Source organism: Lepisma saccharinum, chromosome 15 (assembly GCF_977018435.1).
Source record: "Lepisma saccharinum chromosome 15, izLepSacc3.1, whole genome shotgun sequence".
Lineage (NCBI taxonomy): Eukaryota > Metazoa > Arthropoda > Insecta > Zygentoma > Lepismatidae > Lepisma > Lepisma saccharinum.
This window is the reverse complement of record NC_139243.1, coordinates 74625541-74649115: the sequence shown is the minus strand read 5'-3', so window position 1 is coordinate 74649115 and position 23575 is coordinate 74625541. Positions and strand designations below refer to the sequence as shown.

At 36.1% G+C, this 23575-nt stretch overlaps 1 protein-coding gene and 1 non-coding gene across 2 annotated transcripts in view; one reads left to right on the top strand and one right to left on the bottom strand.

The window, feature by feature from the left end:
- The window catches only part of LOC145999339 (uncharacterized), a 478836-nt gene that overhangs the window by 227246 nt on the left and 228015 nt on the right, over positions 1–23575 (top strand). The window lies entirely within an intron of this gene.
- On the bottom strand, positions 3907–3978 carry TRNAT-GGU (transfer RNA threonine (anticodon GGU)). Its single transcript has one exon. It is a non-coding gene; the product is annotated as a tRNA-Thr (tRNA).

The window sequence follows — 23575 nt, the reverse complement described above, 5'->3', positions numbered from 1 at the left end:
AATTTTTATCTGAAATAAAAATAAAACAGACTGCTTGTTTTTCAGTTAAGTTGCTATATTTCAACAATGTAACGTTGACAACATCCATTGTATAAGGAATTTTCTTTTCTATTTTAAACCACGCATGTACATGATCTTCAACCTGGCCTACTACATGTATGTATGCATTCTTTAGTTGTTGATGCATGCTATTATCAAGCTTGAAACGGAGTGCATTTATTTTCATGTGGACAACAAGTACATTTTCTGTGCACATTAGTGCTGGTAATGTAGCATTACATAAGTATAGAAGGGTATTACATTCCTAAATTGGTATGACTTAAGATGACCGGACCCCTCTCCGATTTTCTTCATATATAGCATACTTACTAATTGAGGCCTGCTAATGATGAATGTGACGATAAAATTTTTGGGAAACGTCTAAAAATTGCAAAATAATTGCAGCCCATTGATGCTAGCCCCACGAACCATTGACGTGTGGTTAGGTTAGGCGAACATAGTTAAAATTTTGTGTCGTGGTAGTATCAGGATCTAGAAATTGCAAAATAATTGCGAACCATTGACGCTAGCCCCACGAACCATTGACGTGTGGTTGGGTTAGGCAAACAGTTAAAATTTGGTGTTGTGGTAGTACCAGGAATATATATATTTGCTTGTGAATCAAAAAATATCGCGAAAATCGACGGTTTCCATTCAGAAAACTAACGCCTTATTTCAGCTTATTTTGCAATTTCTAGACGTTTCCGACAACTTTTAACTTCAGAATCGTGATTAGGAGGCCTCAATTAGTGAGTATGCCAAATATGAAGAAAATCAGAGAGAGGTCCAGTCATCTTAAGTCGTTCTCCTAAATGCTTTTCTTATTAGGTTAAGGGCTGTTAGCATTAAAACATTAAAATTATTTTTGTAAATACTTCCCAACACCTGATCATGTAATATCTGGTCTTCAAGACTTCTGCTATTCTCACCACCTGGTGACAATAGCAGTCACACAAATTTGTAATTTTAAATTGTCTCAGTAGTAACTCCAGTAATACTGCCAATGATATTTTAAGTCCACTTTATGTACAGAAAGGATAATCTGGACTGGACCTACAGTTTAAAGTGGGATCCAAACCGCTATGTGCCTCCACCAGGTATCGAACCTGGTACCCCTTGTTTACATTACTGCTATGCCATCGGGAGGGCCCCCAATACTACCAATGAATGTAATAAATTATGATAAAATACAATGTTATGATTATGCTATTACTTTTTCTGGTGAAAATAGCCTTATATGCTATTCTCACCACATAGTGAAAGTAGTTGCAGCTTTAATGTATATATTTAAACTTAAACACTTTGTAATATATATGGGAATTTAAAACAAGCCTTTTTTTCAACAAATACTGTTATTTTACACATATATACATAGAGCCAACATAATGAATGACATTGTGCATGTAACTTTTCAATATTTCTTACAAGCTATCACAAATTCCATCATGGTAGTGTGAGAAAATATAATATACACTTTAGTTGATATCTTGCTTCTTTAACTCTGCAGTTTGATAACGTCATCATGTTGGTTTTTTTTCTTCTTTATATATTAATAATGCTGAAAACATTATTGCAAAACTTGCACATGCATCAGGATTTGGATGCAACTATATAATATAGCCTATTGGTTTAATGGTGTCTTCCAGGTCCAAGTGAAGCAAAGTCACTGCTTAGAAAATGATAAGAGACATTTACAAGTACTTTTGAGTAATTAAATGCATTTTAGAGGAGAAATTATTATCTTCAACCATATCCACATATCACACAGTACCATGCAGAACAGGAATTTCACAAAATAAAAAGACACCAGGACATGACACTCAAGATGAAATAAGTACTGTTACTGTTCTATTTGGAATGTCACATTTAAAATACAACAATTACTTTGAAATATTTTACCTTCCTCATTTTCCCAGTAAACATTTAGAATAATATGTGTAATTAACTTCAAAACCTGTATATAAATTAACCATTCAGAGATAGAATATGCCATTGACATATATTGCACGCTGATGCAAATCATATGGATAATATTTAAAATACCTTTTACATGTATGTTCTTAGTAAAGGTTCGCATAATCACTCTTGTAAATGTATAGTTATTTCCAGTGGCTAGTGTTTTTTCTGCGAGGTTTCATCCTGTTTTCCCAGGACTTTTTCAAGCTTACACCAAGATAAACAGACACAATAGCCCCGTCTAGTTGGCTGCACTTTTTGACTCTTTTTGCACCAAAGCATCTATTTGGTTGCACGGTGCAACACCGAGTCACCTAGTTCGTTGATTTGGAGTCAAGTAGTGTATTTGGTGTCTGCACTACCTTCCGGACTGGTGTATGTTTGGTGTATGGTCAAATAAATGACTGTTTAAAGCAGCAGACAGGCATTTGTTGAATATTCTGAACTTGATCACCGCTTTCCGTCTAGTTGGTTGAATGTCATATCCTTGCACCACCCTTACACCAACCTGACACTGGATACACCTGCACTGCACCGAGTGTCAAAAAGTGCAGCCAACTAGAGTGGGCTAATGTTACATGACTAATTGCTCTGCACTTTAGAAGTATTCATCGCATAAATGTAATGCAAATTGAAACTGCTATGAGAAGATGTACACAGGCTTAGCATTCCAATTATTTGGCAACAATGTTCTCAAAGCACTTTCCCTGTACAAGAACAAAATCGAATCTCAGTGTGGAAGTATATGTGCAACTATCTATTTTATAACTTTGGTACATAAACCCTGTTCCATACCCATCAATGCAATAAAACAGTGAGATGGAATGAGGCTTTTCTTTCTATGAGTGAACTTGTTTCGTTTCTGGACTTCCTTCAAATTTAGGAGAAGTATGGCTTCTGAAATAAGGGAGTATTTTTAAGTGCAAGTACAGCTATGGGCTTTCAAGTAACCATGAAAACTACACTCTCTCTTGCATACACACAATTGATATAAATGGGTATGTTTATCTCGGCGTAAGCTTGTGTGTGTATATATTTATATATACATGCATAATGTCATTGCACACTTAACTGAAAACATGTACATAATGTCATTAACACTTAACTGAAAACATACAGTGTATATATAAGGCCATTACACACCTAACTGAAAACCTGTGTAATTTAATAATGTAATGCTTGGTTGTTAGTATTTTTTACATGGGGAGATTGCTTCCCAAATTGTACATTTAACATAAAATTTTATTCTTGTGGTTGTACAGTTAATACTAAGTTACTCAATATAGTCCAGCATGAAGTAAATAGTGATTTTTTATCTTATACACTATACTTTGTCTTGGGTTCATTTTTAAAAAACTTGTCATATTTTTTTATACTCTCCTACATTCAGATATTTTTTACACTCTCCTACATTCAGATTAATAAGGAATGATTATTTCTCTTGTAGTCTACGGTTATTACAAGCATAAAAACACAGTTTTTTGTTGTGACGTTTCAGGAGAACACACGCTCCCTTCATCAGACATTTATTTTTAGTTTGACTAAAGATACAGTTATAACAATGGTTAAGAATTTTTAAAATAGAAAAGAAAATTCCTTATACAATGGATGTTGTCAACGTTACATTGTTGAAATATAGCAACTTAACTGAAAAACAAGCAGTCTGTTTTATTTTTATTTCAGATAAAAATTTTCATCACATTTTTTTTTATTTATATTTTTTTTAAGTAATTTAATTTTATGCTTGTAATAACCGAAGACTACAAGAGAAATAATTCTAGAATGGAAGCAATACATACAAGAAAAACTATAATGAATGATGTGAATTAAAATTGTTAAAACTTCTTGGAAGTATTGTACATTAGGCACACACAGGAGATGTACTACGTATAAATTTTCAGTGAAAAGTATAGGCTCGACCAGGACTGGAACCCGGGTCTCTGGCATACCGAGCCATTGCTCTTACCACTGAGCTACCGAGCCGGCCTGGCCTCGCCTGACTTTTCGCTATCGCTGTATTACCTGAATCCACGCAAGTAATAATGAGCAGCTAACAACAGCATAGCAGCTTGGTGTTGCATGCTAAAAACACCAAACCTACTCGCATATGCATCTGATAGCAAAAATAAACATGTGAAATGGTTAGGCTGGTTAAGTTTGATTTATTTCTGCTCTCAGATGCAGGTGTGAGTAGGTTAGGTACGTTAGTTGATGTCACTAGCTGCTCATAGATAATGCAAATGTATGTTTTTGTTTGGCAGGCGGTGGCAGTACTAGTACATTTTCTTGGCAACGATGAATGACTGTCTGCTGAGAAATCCATACAGTATAACATGGGACATGAAAATCGTCCTTAAAGAAAAAAGAAGTAACATGTAGGCCTATCTTTTATGTTTCCGTAGTATGTGCATTCAGTCAGAAATCAAATTCATATGTACAAATGTAGCATGTAACATGACAATATTTTAATCATCAATTAGAAGTTGGGCCAAGTTCAAGGCATGAACAATTTTTGAGCACAAAAACATTCAAAAGTGTTTTCTAATTATTATTGATATTTGTAATCCGTGAACCTTGACCTTAATGTTTGCTAGTGATTCCAATGGTTCAGATTCTCTTTTGCTAGGTTCGATACTCAGTGGAGGTACATAGTGGTCCGATTAGCTGGGAATTTCTATTTACAACTGTTATCAATTGTACTCTACTGAATGAAACTGAATGGTTTTCTACCAAACACCTACAGTAGACATAATGTACAGCCAAGAGCAAAAAGAATAGTAGGCAAATAGTTCATTGCTATTTTCATTTTTTCGTTCCACATCATGTTGCTTTAAAGAATGGAATCCTGTTGAAGTGAAGCACATATTGTCCTCCACTTTCTTACATTTTCATTTAAATTTCACATTGTGTAGAACAGACCAAATGAAAACTGTTATGGACAACTCGCCTACCATTTCTTTAACATATTGGCTGTAAATATAAATTGTCATTCCTCATGATAAACTATTTGTTTTCATATCTGCTTGAAAATCTAAACACAGTAGATGATTCAAAACAACTGTTGATGTACTGAAAACAGTACAGAAGAGACACTAAACGTGTAAATAATTTCTTTAGTATTATATTTAATGTGTATGTAGTGTGTTTAGCATAAGATGATGGCTGCAAATATGTATAACATTTCATTCCTCCTTATTAACAAATTTTATTTACATCTGTTTGAAAATGTGAACACATTAGATGTTTCAAACCACCCATCGACCTACTGAGACAGAATTTTCAGCAGAGCTATTTGTGCATAAAGTTGAGTAATGACAGGGACGTCGTTAGGGGGACACGGGGGCACTGGCCCCCCGAAACGTTCACGTGGCCCCGGCAAACTGTTCTACATTTGCTGAAAATTTTACTTTCATGACAAATATTGCAAAATAGTTTTTCAGTAATTTTTTCTTTCAGTTAGAAACACTGTTCTTAATTTGAGTGGCACGAACCCAAAACCACATTTCTTTCTCGTTTTCCTGGTTCTAGCTATAGTGGATCTCGGTGTAGGAACCTAGAACTTCGTTATTTCTTGGAATTTTGAGGGAGCGGTCTTTCCACCCCTAGCAGTCGCAGGCCAACAACAGGCAGGGTTGGGCGTTGAGTGTTGCCGTTGCGTCCAAACAATGTTTTGAGCTTTAGTAGATTGAAGAACGACCACTTGTGCAGCGGTAAACAACATATATGCAAACAGTTACAACTGGTCCCGAATCAGAGCGCAATACGTGCTAAATAAGTATAATGGTGGCAGGATGCCTCATATCTCCAGGTAAGTAGTATTATTCGCACCAAATATCTATTCTACTATTGAAACAGTTTTAAACACGCAACGTGTTAAAAGTAATTCACAAACTGTACGATTTCTCGAGTCGCATATTTTTCTCGAGACCGATTTTGAGAATCCTCCTTAACAAACGATGCATCCCTGATTGCGCAGTGATAGCGTTGTTGCCTTGTAATCGGGGGGTCCCGGGTTCGATACATGGGTGGAGGTACACAGTGGTCCGGATCTTACTTTAAACTGTAGGTCCAGTCCCGATTAGCCTTACTGTGCATAAATTGGACTAAAAACACCAACTCAACTCAACTCCTTAACAAACTTTTCGAAGAATCGAAAATTTATACAAGAACAAGTAAATACATTTTTGTAATTTTGAAGTAAATTATTATTATTATTGTTATTATTTTGGGTATTTTTGGTTCGTATGAATCTGCCTCACACAGTAAGCTTATTTTGTTGAGTCAAGTACAATAACAAACCCTTGCAATAAGTCACTGGAAAGACATGTGAGGTTGCACATATACGTATTTAATCATCTATAAATATATAATAACCCGTGGTTGGACAGCCCTGGAAGGGCCTTGGTCTATCTCCCGACTGCCAGTCCCTCCCACAATCCTACATAAAATTTTAGAGGTGGGATATCTTTAACCAGTAATGGGGTGACGTGGGGTCGAACCCCCAACCGTTATAGGGGATATCCGTAAAGATTAATTATATTCTTGTGGTAAGGTGTCGTCGTCATTTAACAAACTTTATTAATTTTTTGCATCAGCATTATTTAAAATGTAGTGACATACTGAACTTACCAACTTAACAAAGGCACATTGATTGCTAAATGAGGCATTTCCCTTGTGTTGCAGAGCAGGTTCAGTTTTTGGAGTTTTGCAATGTTTTACACAGTCCGTTCGAAGAATTTTGAGAATATTGATGTTTTGTCAAAGGGACCACCCCCCAATAAATATCTGTGGATGTTTTACAGGTTTCATCGTATTTAAGAAGGTAATTTTTCCTGTACAACTTTCCTCCGTACAACATGTGTTTTGCCTCTCAAGCTGAAGAGCCGATTCATAGGTGCAACGACCTTGGCAGAAAGAAACTCTGATTGGCACCATGTTGACAACAGACTCAAGAAGTCCCGCAACCGACAGAACACGAAGCGCTCGGATCCTACGGTGACATACACATTGGTTGAACACAAACGGATGCATTGGTAGGAAACGCAGTGATTTTATGGGAAGTCCCTTTTTGGGAATTTGAATTTAAATTTAATTTTAAAATTGTGGGAGCGTCAGCACTTAGGCTATTTTGCTCCCGTCATATTATACGGGGGCCAGCCCCTTATCATTACAAAGAACAACTCTAACGTTGCAGAATGAAAAATCTTAAAATGTTCTGACTTCTGGTAAAAGCTGAGGCTGTAAACGGGCACTCAGCACACATAAGGACAACAGGACAATACAAACAAAATTATACTGGGCATGGGGCCAGTCGCCAGAGCCTCGTTAGTCTTCAGTCCAGGGTGTACTAACGTGGAAGTGAGGTTGACATTTGGGTGTACTACGTGGAAGGTCACCCCTTACACCCCCCCCCCCTTTCTGGGAAGTCGGGGACCTTTTGAAAACACACTTTCCCTTCATGCACACCAGGGGGCCTAAGCCAGGTCACCCCCTCCCACAAAATGTTCTCTTCATCTGGCTCTGGTTATCGGCCACGCCGAAACGCACTGCAGGTAGCTAGGACTTTCTGGGTTAATTACTTTATGGTTCAGCATGGACGTAGGCTTTTCAAATTGCAAGAGACAAAATTCTACGGTTTGTCCCTTTTCTGGCGGGAGATGAATGACAAAGATGTCGCAGTTCCTTCAGGTTCCCACACTCAACCCATGTGCTCATAACCTGCAATGAAGGGAAAGGCCATAATAAGCCTTTGTAATATACCAATTTTATATCCTTTCTTGGTAACTTACCACTCATTTTCAAGAAACATCTGCTTCTTTTTGCCCTACTGTGTTGATTGGTCGACAATTGATGACTGTCAGCTAGTTCGAAGAACAGTTTGATCCAAGAAGTTGTTTCGTAGTTAGCTTCTGTAAACGTGAGATTCCGGTAGGATGACGGAGTGTTTGAGATCTCATTTTCATGCTTTGCGGGTGAAATTTCGATTAAGTTGGTTCATTTTATTTCGCTCTTCTGCCACACTTGGCTAATTGCGAAGATGGGGATGAGTGATGATATGATTAAATTGATCAATGGACACAACAAACACCCATGCTCAGTCCGGAATTCGAACCTGGCACACCTGGCATCGTAGCACAATGTGCTAACCACTCCGCCACGGGGGTAGGCGAAGTGAAATTTCGAGTGTGAAGCTGCCAGCTTGTTTTCCTCTCGAAAAAGGTGAAGTAGGATCGACTGATCAACCAAATGTCCAACACATTAACTTTCTAAATTGGTGTCCGACTACCACACAGGAGACCGCGTTTGACTCCCAGGACGGTTGATCTCACATGGGATGAAGAATAAGTCATATTTCAATTAAGGAAGGAAACTAGGTATGTAACCAACATTTTATAGTAGTGTGCATGCTCTAGAAATAATACGTTTCAAAATTCTGCATATTTTGTGATTTTTCTTTATTTATCCTCCACCAGGGTTGTCAAAGGTCCATCTACCCATAAGTTCTATGGGTTTCATTGGGTTCCGTTGCAGGACCGGAACCTTTCTTCTCGCACAATTTAAATTCGGTCCTAGTAGTGTATTGTTCCATTAAAAAACATTACTGGATCGTATTTAAATTGATCCGGAAAAAATCCTGCACCGAATTTTAATTGATCCTGGAAAAAAGGTTCTTGGACAGTGTTTAAATTCAGCCGCAAAACAAGGTTCCTGCGCCGTATTTAAATTTATACGGAAAAAAGGTTCCTGGACCGAATTGAGGCCTAGAACCCATTTACACTTGCTGATTTTCTCTCCCGGATATGAAATGAATTTATTTGCAATACCTGGACCATTAACAACCCTTGGATTGTTAAAGATTAGGGAACGCATACATTCTAATCCCATTATAGGACCGGAACCTATTCTCTCGCACAATCTAAATTCGTACCAAGTTGCGAATTGTTTCATTTCAATACGGAACTTTGACCCTATTTAAACTGATCCGGAAAAAATGTTCGTTGACCGTATTTAAATTCATCAACAAATCAGGTTCCTGGACCGAATTGAAATTCATCTGGGAAGAATATTCCTGGACCGAATTGAAAACTTTACAAATAAAAAGGTTTATTATGGTCGAGAACCCATTTACGCTTGCTGATTTTCTCTCCTGGATGGGAATTGAATTTATTTAAAATTCCTGGACCTTCAACAACCCTGGCCTCCACCCGCAAATGCAGACGCTGTGGCTGCTGCTTAGGCGGAAAAGTTGACTAGACATACAAATAAAATTAATCCAGAGTTATATAGCGAATAATAGTTACTTACATAATAATATCATGAAATACGGAGAGCCAAATTACTTATCAAGCATTTTCTGTTATTTGCCTATCCAAGTGGGAGCGAAAATCTTTTGCCCTTGCTGGTGAACTCGGTTCCTGCAAATTCAAGACGGCATTTTCTAATTTACATTTCTATTTGGGCCGACAACTCCGTGGTGGAGTGGTTAGGAGTTTACGCTACGAAGCAGAATGTCCCGTGTTCGAATCCCGACCTGAGAATGTGTCTTCTTTGTGATGGTTCTTTCATCAAGTTAATCTTAACTCATTCTCATCTTCACAATTAGCCAAAAAGTGTCAGAAAAGTGAAGTAAAATGAATCAAGTCAATCAATAATTTCTGTTTCTTTATTTTACGCCGCTTTTCTACCTCTTGTGTTAAATGCGACGATGAGACTGAATGAGGATCCTAAGGAATAGCTATGCGAGACATGATGCAACCACACCTGTCCAAGGTCCGAACCTTGGACCTCTGGTTTCGTAGTGTGTCATGCTCATGCTTCGGGAGTGGAATCCTTCGAATTAAAAACTATAAAAGTAGGGTGAAAGAAAACAACATTGTACTGTGCAAAAAAGCCATGTTTAGGTCCTCTAAAGAAAAGTACAGTTATTCAGCAAAATTAATTTTGAAGGACAAAGCCTCCGAAGTGTTTTTCCATTCGGTGACGCGTGGCCATCACATCGAGTCCCATCTAGCTTTGAGAGTGGAATTCGCTTACATATTGATTTCAGGTAGCTTCTCAATTGTCCTCACGATGTTAGGCCATCACAGAAATTTTGGATTTCCTACCAGGAATCGAACCTTGAACGACTAGAGCGCAATAATTTGAGCGCGCGGGAATTTTGTTGTTTCTATTGCCATCATATATTCAGTTTTGCACGCGCAAAGAAGATTACTTTTAAGAAACTAGATGTGAGCACAAAATTTCATATATATCGTCATCATTCTCCAATGTGAACGGTACGACCACAAAAGACTCGTGCATGTCCCATAGAATAGTGGTTAAGGGTGTCGCCTTGCAGTAAAGGCCGCCGGATTCGATTCTGGTGTAAACAATATACATGGGATGCCTATCTTGAACTAATTACACAAACATTTCATTTTCGGATCGTTGTCATAATTGTACACCTGATTCCAGCAACCTTTTATATCTAAACCCACGAAAGAGAGTTTTCTCTACTTCTCAATTTTCTTCGAGCAAATTTACAAATCGAAGGAGTAACGACTAATGACATTGTTCTTGGTATCTCAAATCTGACATAAAAGAAAATACATGGATTTTTAAAGACTGTCTAGATGCCATTAAGTTAATGCGTTCATTGTGCATTTAGATTCCCGAATAATGAACGTGGATTTCGCGAGTCTATATTCGTAAATTTTAGGGGGCTACAGGAGAATATATAATGTTCTCTTTCAACAATATATATATATATATATATATATATATATATAAAGCACACACACATACTGTACATATATGTAGGCCTATATGGTATATTAATAGTTTGTTAGTTTTTAATGGTGTGATAGAAAAAAATCTTAAGTTTTGGGCCCCCCCGAACTGATCAGCCTAGCTACGTCCCTGAGTAAAGATAAACAGTTGGTACGAAACTTGCAACGTTAATCCTATCTTCAGGGGTTTGAACAGGTTAAGAAAATGTAGACGTTCCTGCTACAAACGCCTACCTTAACCCGAGAAAGCCCATGACTTTATTTCTGTGAGTTTTGTGATAATATTAACAGGATTTATTGGTTTTGCATCAAAATGGAATATAATGAAGAAAAAATAAAGATTCTATTATCCTGCTCGAAAATACAGGGGTGTCACCTGTAGGTGACATTGGGCATTCAAGGTACCAAAATGAAGATAACGTGAAACTTATACCATGGAACATCTCTGTTTTATTACTCCCTCCTCATTTTTATGTAACACAGTTGATATTAACAATGTCAGAACTTGACATTACACTTTACACTTTTCCCTGTTCTTGTATATGCATGAAATTTGTACCAACAGTGTATGTGTAATGCTACACCGCACCTCATACACATTATCCATGTCCTCTTGTGGCAGTGTTCACATCTTCTTTGAGAACACTCTACCTGCACATGTTCTGCAATGTTGATGTCTTGTCTGACTTCATTTGGTACACGCAAGGACCCAGAACCAATTTGGGAACTTCTGTAAGGAAGGTTTCCATGTAAACTGCAGTATGATTCCACCGGTCATCGTCGGAAATCACAATATGTCACACTTTTGCCATTCACTTTCTTGAAAATCAACCATGCATTGTGGCATGCTGCATCTATTCCAATGGCAAACAAGGAGAACCACCACTTTTTACCCCTGAAACTGACCCACAAGGAGTGAATATTCTGGTCGAAACAATCGATGCCACCCATGAACATGCCCTCCCGATTCTACTAGCATCAATTGTTGTCTCTTCAATTGTTGCGGTCTCTTGTGAATCATTATAACTTCTTGTGACAACTTCCACTTCGACGAGGAGCATTGCTGGAGGAAGGCTATTGACATCTGTGCAATTCTCATCCCCACTGTCTTCATCTGTGAATCCATCATCATCAGGTGGGAAAAGAACCTCGTCAATGTCATCATCATTTTCTTCAATAAGTTGTAATGCTTCATCCAAAATCAACCTGAAATCATAGTAGATTCCAAGTTCAACATTTGTATTATTTTTTTTTATTAGTACTAGACTGTAATACACATACCACAGCATTACGGTGTATATCAGAATAAGATACTATAGCATTGTTTTGCCCCCAAGATTTATCATTATTCTTGATGAGGAAAGCATTTTCTTTGTGTTTATTTTTCAAGTCTCAATGTTTTTATTTTTGTTTTTACAATAATTATAAATCATTACTCATTGGAGGACTAATGCCCGGTTCGCTCAATGCGCGTTAAATCAAGTTAACGCTACATTAGCACATCGAGGCATTTCTCCAACCTTCGTTAAGGCTAACAGACCTCTAATGTCGTCATTAAATCTAAAGGCACTCTTTTGCTTCATTAACGTGCTTAACAGAGCGATGTGTTGGGTCGGAAATAAGATGGCGAAATTGCGTATGACAGCTGTTGTGTTGAAAGGTTATCCCAAACCGATTTGAACACATTATTTCATACCATCCCAAAACGTACACTAGTTCGATTTCTTTCTACAGCAAAAATAATTTTCCCATTTCGTATTTCATATTATAAATTCGTACTGCAAATCAGAAATCACATGTAAGTTAAATGAGAAATATTGTATTAATGTACTTTTTAAAGTTTTGTCAATAATGGCATCGTGATCATCACACGTTGTTCAAATTTTATTAATTTTGCCTGTCGAGCCAAAAATATATGCTTATAGTTAATTATACGAACTTGATGTTTTTAAAATGAATATTGGGCTTCGACCTTGAATGCACTGTAACCATAAACACAAAATATCGCATGACTTTTTAAAATAATGTAACCTCCTTTTACATATTTCAATTTGTATAAGATAAAGTTATTCACCAAAATATTCGGTGTCGTCGTCCACGCCGTTTTCCAGTGGATCACATAGAAACTGGAGAAAGTCGTGGTTTCTTGTGTTTATGCTTATGTCTGCTTATAACTACCATTCCAATTTTTTGTTGTTTTTTCAACTGAAAAATGACAGAAAACGTAAGAGTTAAAATTAAAATGAAGCAACTGTCCTACAAATAGGCAATACCCGTCCTGTACTCTCATTTAATGTAAAATAAATCTGTGACATTACACAATGTAGCCTGCAATCTTTCAAAGTAGTAAGGAATTGTTCTTTCGAACTTTTCAAATTATTATCCACCTACTCCAATTAACATCATGGAAAAAAATAATTTTGCAGTGACGAGAATGCTCGACACAAATGTTCATAATTCTATATTCTGAATCACAAGCGGCTAGGGACAGCTGTAGCAAACTGGAGATGCTAAAAGCACCAAACCTGACCTGCCTAACGTAACCAAGTACAGAAATAAAGAAAATCTGCCTAACCTATTTACTTATTTAGCTCGTAGCTGTACGTAAGTACTGTAGAATAAAACATGTTGTTTAATATAATGTGAGTCTTAATATAATCACAAAATCAAAACAATTATTATGCAGTATATTGAAAATGGGCTGACATATAACGGTGCAAATGGAAATTAAATCGTATTCATACCAAACTGAAAGAGCACTTAAAAATTAAAAAAATAATCAACCGTTACATGTACAAGGTACATTTACGAACGCCTACCATCTCATCACGTAATATAGCTTACATATGTTGTTTCATTAAAAAAAAAAAAAAAAAAAAGCTTGAGGTCCTAAGCAGTTTCAGGTATATAGTTTCGTGCATGGACATTGTGCAGTGACATAAAAGACACTACCATCCATTCGGAAATTATATTCCTTGTACATACGTACACGTGGTAATGATATTGTCTGAGTGCACTTGTTATATTTTTTACCAGTTATGATAAATGTAAAATATCATATTAATCAACCGTTCCTTGTACAAGGTACATTTTCTGAATGACTACAATTTCATCACATAATGAAAAGCCAAACATATTGTAAAGATCCGTACTACACATGTATGTTAAGCTTCAGGTCCTAAGCAGTTTAAAGGTGTTGTCGTTTCGTGCATGGAAATTGTAAGAGTATACATATTTGTTTGAAGAACACAGTACCATCCATTCGGAAATTTTTCCTTGTACTTATGTACAAGTGGTAATGGTACTGTCTAACAGTGCACTTTTTTTTTTAACCAGTTATGATGATAAATCAAATTTAAAATATCATATTAATCAACTGTTCCATGTACAAGGTACATTTTCTGAATGACTACAATTTCATCACATAATGAATAACCAAATATAATGTAAAGTACCGTACTACATATATATGTTTCATTAAGAAAAAAGCTTAATCCTAAGCTGTTTCTGGTAATGTAGTTTCGTGCACGGACATTGTAAAAGTATGCATATTTGTTTGTAAAACACACTACCACGCATTCGGAAAATATTTTTGCACGGTACGTTCGTACAAGTGGTGAGGATACTGTCTAACAGTGTACTTTTCCTTTTTACCATTTATGATAAATCAAATATAAAATATCGTATTGTGTTATATATATATTTTCTTTGAAAAATATTTGTACGAAACAAAAACACAACCATTCAGAAACGTCCCTTGTACATATGCATGAACGGTAATCATACTGGTAAACATTTTACGTACCTTCTTTTTTTGTCAGTGATTATTTGGAAACAGTAGATTTCTTGTTTGCAATGCCACATTCACATCAATTCCAATAGAAGTGACTTGCAATATTTACATATTATTTAATTGCCATGGACAGTAAGTTAAGTTATGCATGGTGTACATCTCGTGAAATGTTCTCTTTTGTTGAGGAAAATTATTATAGCAAACACACGTTCATTTCCACCTTTAGGCCTCTTTTGCAATGCCATTTTAATATAATTAAATTTATCAAACTTCAAACAGATTACACTAACCTAGAACAGTAGTTTTATTTATATATTTATGATCTTGTATTTGCAGTCGGTAGGCACTCATTTAAATCTAACTTACGAAATTACAATGCAACTGTTAATCCTAATACATAACATTTTCGGTGGGCGGATGTAAATACCTAAGTAACATTCATTTCTTAAACATATATTTATGTGTTACACATTACTTTATTTATTTTTGTTCCTGGGATTTCATACAAAAAAAAAATCGCTTACGCACAGTCTACTGTCCATGGTGCAACCAATGTAAACGTTGCATTTCTCGTGTCAAAGTATGAGAATAGCAAGGAATCAAAGCAAAAAGTCTCTAACATGTCGTTAGTTAACGGGCCTATAAAATCGCTTGAGCGAACATTAAAAGTTTAACAGGCTGCTAAGATTTTAGTGATGCGTTAACTATCAACTCGTTAAGAACGTTTTAAAGATGGTTGAGCGAACCAGGCATAAAATTATTAAAATTATATTTTATTATTATTATTATTATTACATCATTGTTACAATATTATATTGCAATTATATTATTACTGCAATTATAATTATTAAAATTAATGCTAAAATGCAATTATGTCCTAGTCCTTTATACATTTATGACTTCCAAAGCCCAATGTCACCTACAGGTGACATTACAAATTTATTCAACAATTACACCAACTTATTGTTCAGGGAGAAAATTTATATTTACCAGACGTAAACCTTAAACCGTTAAGAGCAAGAAAAAGTAATAAACTTATAATCATCTTACCATTTTGATGTTTTTGAATGTCCTTCTTCAGGAGCAGGTGATGTGTCACCCTTCCTACAGGCAGCCATCTTTACTTCAATAGTTCCAGAAAGTTCCACAAGATGTCCCTCAGTTCAAAATTGCAAAAATTCAGTTGAGAAAAAGTGAATGAACAGTTTGACATAGAATAAATATATGCCCGGCCACAGCATACAATAAAAAAAAAATATTAAAAAGCTGTCACCTACAGGTGACATTGGGCTTTTTCGGGTTAACAAAATGTAATGCCAAACATCTAAAAATGGGACATTTGAAAAAAGACAATAAAATTGAGTTTTCACAAGAAATTCAGTGAGTAGATAATTTAATGCTTTCTTACTCCCTGCATTCTACATAATAATGGCAAAGCATGAAAAATCAACTGTTTTTACATTTTCCATCATTCAATTGCAACATAACAAAAATGTGCGCGGAACGTTCAGGCTGGTTTCTTTCAGGCTAACTTAATATATATGCAGTCTTACCTTTTTCCTCTAAATAGACAAACAAAATTTATATCCCCTGAAAGTACGTACCTTCTACTTCCATTTTGCGTGCTACTTCTAACAACACACACATTTAATACTGTTAAATTTTGGAAAAAATGAACTTTGAGATCAATTATAGCTACGGGCCTGGACTTTGGACTTTGAGATTTTTCACTAATTACCTTATCCACTTTATTGTCGCGATTAACCTCGTTAGGTACAAGTTTTCTAAAATATAGAAAGCAGAATGGGCACACCGCATCTATAATAAAGGGAAAGATACTAAATGTAGACTTTAAACAAAAACTCAACTCAACTGGACATTTAAATTTTGACTGATTTTCGTCTCTTTTATGTTTTTTTCCCTTGCTGTAGAGGATATTGCAACGATGAGATGAAATAGAACTGCCCTTGCCATGGCTAGGGTTCGAAGCCCAGACTTTCGGCAACAAGATCGTGAGTTGCATGAAATAACTTACCTTCCAAAGAATCGAATTCACCAAATCTTTTTTATGCGAATAACTTCCTCCAAATTTCCAAGCACTTTATACTGGTGTGATTTCAAGCTGCAGCAATCCACTGACATTTAATATTACCTTAATTTGTTCTCATTTGGCATGTGCATTCAATGGATTTTTATATTTGTAGGTTTTTGTACAAATGTCGCAGAGAAAAATTTCCAGAAGCCAATGCGACATCTTTGCCACGAAGTTTGTATTTCGTTTGTTTGTGCCTTTCCGTCGCAATGTTGCTAACTAATAACTCTCATTTTGTTTAAAGAAAACGGCATATTCGCAGACGTCCGTAGCTTCTTTCTAAAGCTAGTTATTTTTCTGGGTTGGCTACTCTGATTTTGTGAGGCCCCGGAATCTGGATTTCATTATCACTTCCGTTGCGGTTCCTAGAAATGAATATAGTTGCAACTACAGTGCCTTGAATAACGTAGTGTGGAAAACGGCATGGTTCTGCGCTCGGTGGCTGGTTCAACTCGAAAATGATCCGCTAGAGGCGCTGGTGTTGACCCCGGTGCTTGGTGTTCGACTGGGTTGGAATTAGTACCACAACACTTTTTCCTTGTCTTCTTCTAATACGTAGCGTAAAAGCAGGGCTGTTTCAGTCTTATGGGAGATTGCTTGACCGTAGTTAGTATTCTGTGTTTCTACTGTTCCTCGCGAACCGGCTGAAGTCAAATTCGTGTCCATATTCACGAACCTTTTTTTCTACTAAATTTTATTGCGAGAATGTGAGTAGAATCAAGACCATCTTGAGGTTCAGGCCACAGCGCTCAGTCAAGACGTCATCATCTGGAGGCGATCGTCTTAACGCTGTAAACTCCTTGACGTAATTTTACCGTAGATAATTAAGGTATATTTATTTCTCTTATGAAGTTAAATTTTGACATTTACCCTCCCGACGAATATAGTTAGAAGAAAAATGTATAATATTGAATATTTACACCAACATTTTCATTCAGGAAGTCACTATGGCCACCACAAAAATTCCTACCATAGCACAAAAAAAAAAGAGTTGAAAACCGTTAGAAACTTCCTGTCGGAAATATTTAAACATTGTATATCTTTGAAAAATATTATCGGGAACATTGGTCAGCTACAGTAAAACTCGTAACCGCTTTTGTATGAACTTTTGTATGTAAAATCAATTGACTAAATAAAAAAACATGTTAGGTTGACCGTAAACTTTCCAAGTTACCTAATCAATTAAATTGTCTTTAAGTTTACCCAAAATTAATCAACCAGATAATGCAGATATTTTGTGTAGCTATACAATCTAAGTACAAAACTTTAATTTCTATATTCTTGCGGCAAAAGCGAAAGAAATTGGTACAAGGGCAATGTTACATTTCTGTGCATAAAGACTAAACGTAAATAATTTGTCACATTGTAATTTCGATTCTATTGACTTTATTGAACGAAAGATAATAAACAAATTGAATCTTTTCATTGTCGTTAGTAAGATCTGTGAAAATAACTTCAGAGTTTCATTGAGAAAAACAGCAGATTAATATTTCCATTTTAACGTTCACTTGGGAAACAGACATTTGGAATATTTCCTTACACTGTTTTTTACATTCTGTTAAAAAAAATCGTGACGAATGTTAATGAATTATGAAACAATAAACATTATCACTGATTTAATAATCAAAGTTACGAACATTGAAGCTTCACAAACACAAAAAATAAAAAGCAGTTCATATGAAACAGTTTTAAAAATTTAATACATTTGTAGTTCATATTAACATAGCTAAGTAACAAAATGCTTTCTGTGTGAAATCATTTGTATTTGAAACATAAGTAATATATATATATTGTTGGATAGTTTTACACACGAATATTTCATCGACGTTCTTGTTACACATCGCACCTTTGTATTTAAATGTACAACATATCTTCCATTAGCCTCCGATTAGCATAAAGAAGCATAAAGCGGGATAAAATAAGAATAAATGTACACATGTATCAACTTTGCCCCGTTGTATAGCTTTCTTTCATTAAGTACATTTTGAAACTGAAAATTTGTGTAAATAATATGAATAATTTATCGAATGCTTGCATAAAATTTACACTAACAAATTGCTTTGGTAGACGTAATATTAACCAACGTTTGTAATTCAGGGTAAATTATTTAATAATTCTAAAAAAAAATGTTGACATGTTGTCCACATTTACGAGTATAGTTGATGCCTATTTCGGACACATGAAATCAGGGTTGGCAAAATTTGTGTTTTTTTTAAAAAGAACAAAACAAACTGTTTTTTTTTGTTTAAAACATGTTTTTTTGTTTTAAACATAGTTTTAAACATGAGTTAAAAAAACATGTTTTTTTGTTTTAAACATAGTTTTAAACATGAGTTAAAAAAACATGTTTTAAACATGTTTTAAACAAAAGAAAGTCAACTTTTTCCCAGTAATTAAAGTCGTTAAAGAAAAAATACTCAGTTTTATGAGTGTAGCGGCGGCAAGGAGAGTTTATTTACCTTTGGAGATAAAGTTTACCATACTGCAGGGTGTGCGGGACACAATTTTTTGGGTCGGAACGGAAAATTCTTCAAATCCCGACATTCGGGACGGAAAAAATTCTCAATTTCCCGACAAAGTCGGGAAATTTTCGGGACGGGATATGTTCGAAATTTCCCAAAGCTCTTGAAATCTCGAATTCTACACGTAATTTCCATCTTAAGTGCTTGTTTTTGCACTTCTGGTACAAAACTAACAATTTCCGATAAGTTCCAGACATTTACAATGCAGAAAACGTCGAGAATTGACGACTTTTTAAAATGACCATTCGGTATTTCCCGACTGCTTGGGATCCCGAAAAGTCGGGAAATCATTTCCCGAAGTCGCGATCGGGCCGGGAATTTTTGCCCCAGGCACGTAACCAGGAATTCTTTGTAGGGGGGGGGCGAAGTCAATCCTAGAGGGGGTAATTTCTTAATATATTGTGTCACATTGGCAGATATAGCAGGGTACACAGAGGCACTTGCCCCCTCCCCCAAAAGAGATAAGTGGATGATATCTTGGAACTGCAACGATCAATAAAAACTTCGAGCAGCATCAAATAGCAACATTTCGATAATGATCTTTCCAGATTGTCAAAGAATCAGTGGCGTGCCCAAGGGGGGACTAGTGGGAGTTATACCCCTCCCCTTTTGGTCCAATATTTTAAAAAAAATAACGTCAAAGGCAGGAAAATATGGCAAAATGAGGAATGACTACTTAAAAATGTAGACATAACACCTCCCTTTCGAAAATCCTGGGCACGCCACTTCAAAGAATATAAAGTTTAACATAAATAAGCTAATAGAGACTGTATCAACTTGATATCTACAGGTCGATAATGTTAATAGATGATTAACATGTACCAACAGCTTTGGGCCTCTCTGCAAAACTGATTAGGGGAGCCCTTTATAAATCATGCTTCATAATGATTCCCTCTGGTTTCCAGGATGCAAGATTTTTACTCACAAAGGTATCTAATGTGAATCCAACAACACCATTGTATTGTGTTATGTAAGAAAAATCGAATTAATCAAATAATAATGGTTACATATTATTTACACTTTGATGAATTGTGTAAAAATTTGTAATACATTTTTTGTACTTGCTAAAACATTAAAGCATGGGTCCCTTAGTTCACCACGGACTCTATTTCCTTCAAAGGGGAGACTCTTGCATCACTACAGACAATGTTTGCCTACTGGTTACGTTAACCATTTTGCAAAATATTGTGTGAATTGTATTATATTATAGTTGAAATACATGTTTTGACACCTGACAAACAAATAGGAATCCCCTGACTGATCAATGACTTCTTGGATTACAGTGTCATCTTTAATATTTCATATTAAATTTCATATAAAGAAATTGTTTTAATAGGGCGCAAATAACTTTACGGGGTGCCATGGCATTCTCTTTAACATTTTTTTTTACTATAGATCATTTGGCTCCCAGGGCCGACTCCCGCCGCCCCGTAGCTATGGCTCTGAACATGGACTATAAGAATAGCAGATATTGCGAGCGAAGCGAGCAAGGACATTTTACGAAATGTATTGTTATTTGTATAAAATTTGAAATGGAGGGGGGCTATTGCCCTTGCAAGTCCCCTTGGCCGTCTGTAAGAAAAATGCAAGGAACACGTAAAAACTAATTCCATCATGAGTATCCGAATGTCCTGCTATTCTTAGATTCTCCTAGTCTTGTTTTTTTACTTCAATGTTTGCTTCCCATAGAATGGACTTCCGTCCAAGGTGGGGGGGGCAATGCCCCATGCCCCCCTGTGGTTTCGGCACTGTTTGTGAGTGTCTCTTCATCAATTTCACGTCATCAGTCATTGTTGCCATTAGCTAGAAGTGGCAGAAATGCAACGATACGTAACAAAACTCAAATATACACTCCCTCTCTCTATCACATGAAGCAAAAATTTAAGCAGTTCCAAGTTCATAGCAACACATCCCAAGAAAAACATCTGACACCTTTACGCACTTTTAATACAAGACTACTCAAAATGTCACAACTCTTCTAGATACTGAAAATTGCGAAATCATTTTCCGAAGTCTGAATCTGGAAGGAAATTCCCCCCTCCCCCAATCATGAAACGACATTATACGGAATCCCACACACCCTAATAAATCACAAAATCAATAAGTGTCTTTGTTATGTTGCTAGAGTAACACATGATATAATTGTAAAGATTATTGAGAATTTCAGGTAGGAATGTGTTCTGTATTTTTCACAGATGTGCCAAAGCAGGCTCTCAGGGAGGGGCAGTTGCTCCCTGCCCCCCTCTAGCTACGGGCCTGTTTTGCCCCCGATCCCGGTCCCGACTTTTCGGGATCCCGCACACCTGTACTGCAGGGACAAAGGTTGGGGGTAATAGCCCCCTTTTTCCGCCACTGTTGATGTAGGTTAGGATTCATATTCATCTAAATTTCAAGAAACTAAATATTATTGAATTACTATCCTCGTCCTGGAAAAATCAAGGCGAAATATTTCCTGCTGCCTGAACAGTTTATATAGCAGAAAACAACCTGCAGTGTCATAATAAATTCTCCAGATCAATTTATCTTTCCAAGTACAAAATTATGTTACCAGAAGTAACCATCTGCGCTTCATTCAGTTATACAAACCAATGAATCGTATCGCAAGAGAAATAAAAATCACGTCATGATCAAAATCACGCATTGTGTATTCAGATATTAGTTTCCAGCTTCCACCTGTCTCAAACTTACAGGACGGTAGGAAGCAAAGAACTGAGAAGTTTCGATTTCTACAGTAAAGCACGGGTCTTTCTTGTCGCACAACAGTTTTTCTACCTTGTGCATACAACGTAGGCATGTGCCCTAAAATTAAAAAGCTTTCTCCCGTGACGTCAGAACAAAATGTTGGTCAAGTGTTGTGCGATAAGTGAGACCCATAAAGCACGGATTAATTGACACAGATTCAATGAAAAAACAGGGTTGCCAAACAAAAAATATCATAGATTATAAAATATTAAGTACCAAAACGTGTTTTAAACACTTCTAAAAAAAACATGTTTAAAACACATTGTTTTAAACGTTTAAAACATTTGTAAAAAAAAACAAAGCCGTGTGTTTTAAACGTTTAAAACAAAGTGTTTTAAACACTTATGTTTTAAACATGCCAACCAGGGTTGGCATGTTTAAAACAAAAGTGTTTAAAACACTTTGTTTTAAACGTTTAAAACACACGGCTTTGTTTTTTTTACAAATGTTTTAAACGTTTAAAACAATCTGTTTTAAACATGTTTTTTTTACAAGTGTTTAAAACACATTTTGGTGGTAGATATTTTATAGTCTGTGATATTTTTTTTGTTTGGCAACCCTGTTTTTCATTGAATCTGTGTCAATTAATCCGTTCTTTACAGGTCTCACTTATCGCACAACACTTCAGCAACCTTATGTTCTGACGTCACAGGAGAAAGCTTTATAATTTTAGGCTTAATGCCTATGTTGTTAGGTTAGGCAGGCTAGCAATGTATGCACAAGGTAGCAAGATTGTTGTGCGACAAGAAAGACCCGTGCTTTACTGTAGAAATCGAAACCTCTCAGTTCCTTGTTTCGTATCGTCCTGTAAGTTTGAGACTGGTGGAAGCTTGAAATGGAAACTAATATCTAAATACACAATGCGTGATTTTGATCGTGACGTGATTTTTTTTCTTTTGCGATACGATTCATTGGTTTGTATAACTGAATGAAGCGCAGATGCTTACTTTTGGAAACATAATTTTGTACTTTGAAAAAATCATCTGGAGAATCTATTATGACACTGCAGGTTGTTTTCTGCTATATAAACTGTTCAGGCAGCAGGAAATATTTCACCGTGATTTTTTCAGGACGAGGATAGGAATTCTATAATATTTAGTTTCTTGAAATTTAGATGAATATAAATCCTAACCTACTTCAGTAGTGGCGGAAAAAGGGGGGCTATTACCCACAACTTTTGTCCCTGCAGTCACGGCCGCCGACTTGTCAAAATTATTGGGGGGGCTCTGATCACTGAAATATATTATTGAATGACTCACTCTCTCCCTTTTTTAAGTTTTGGCCACAATGTTCGGAATCTCATAAAAGTCCGATCCGGACTTCGGGAAATGATTTCCCGAATTTTCGGGATCCCGTGCAGTCGGGAAATACCGAATGCTCATTTGAAAATGTCGTTATTTCTCGACGTTTTCTGCATTGTCAATTTCTGGAACTTACCGTAAATTGTTAGTTTTTAATCCAGAAATCACTTAAAATGAAAATGACGTGTATAATTCGAGATTTTCAGAGCTTCGGGAAATTTTGAACATTTCCCGACTCAGTAGGGAAATTGAAAATTTTTCCCGTCCCGCACACCCCTAATAAAAGCCCATGAATTCCTCAAAAATGTCATTTTTTTATTCACAGTTCGAATGCAGAATATTAATTGTCCACGGTTGGATAT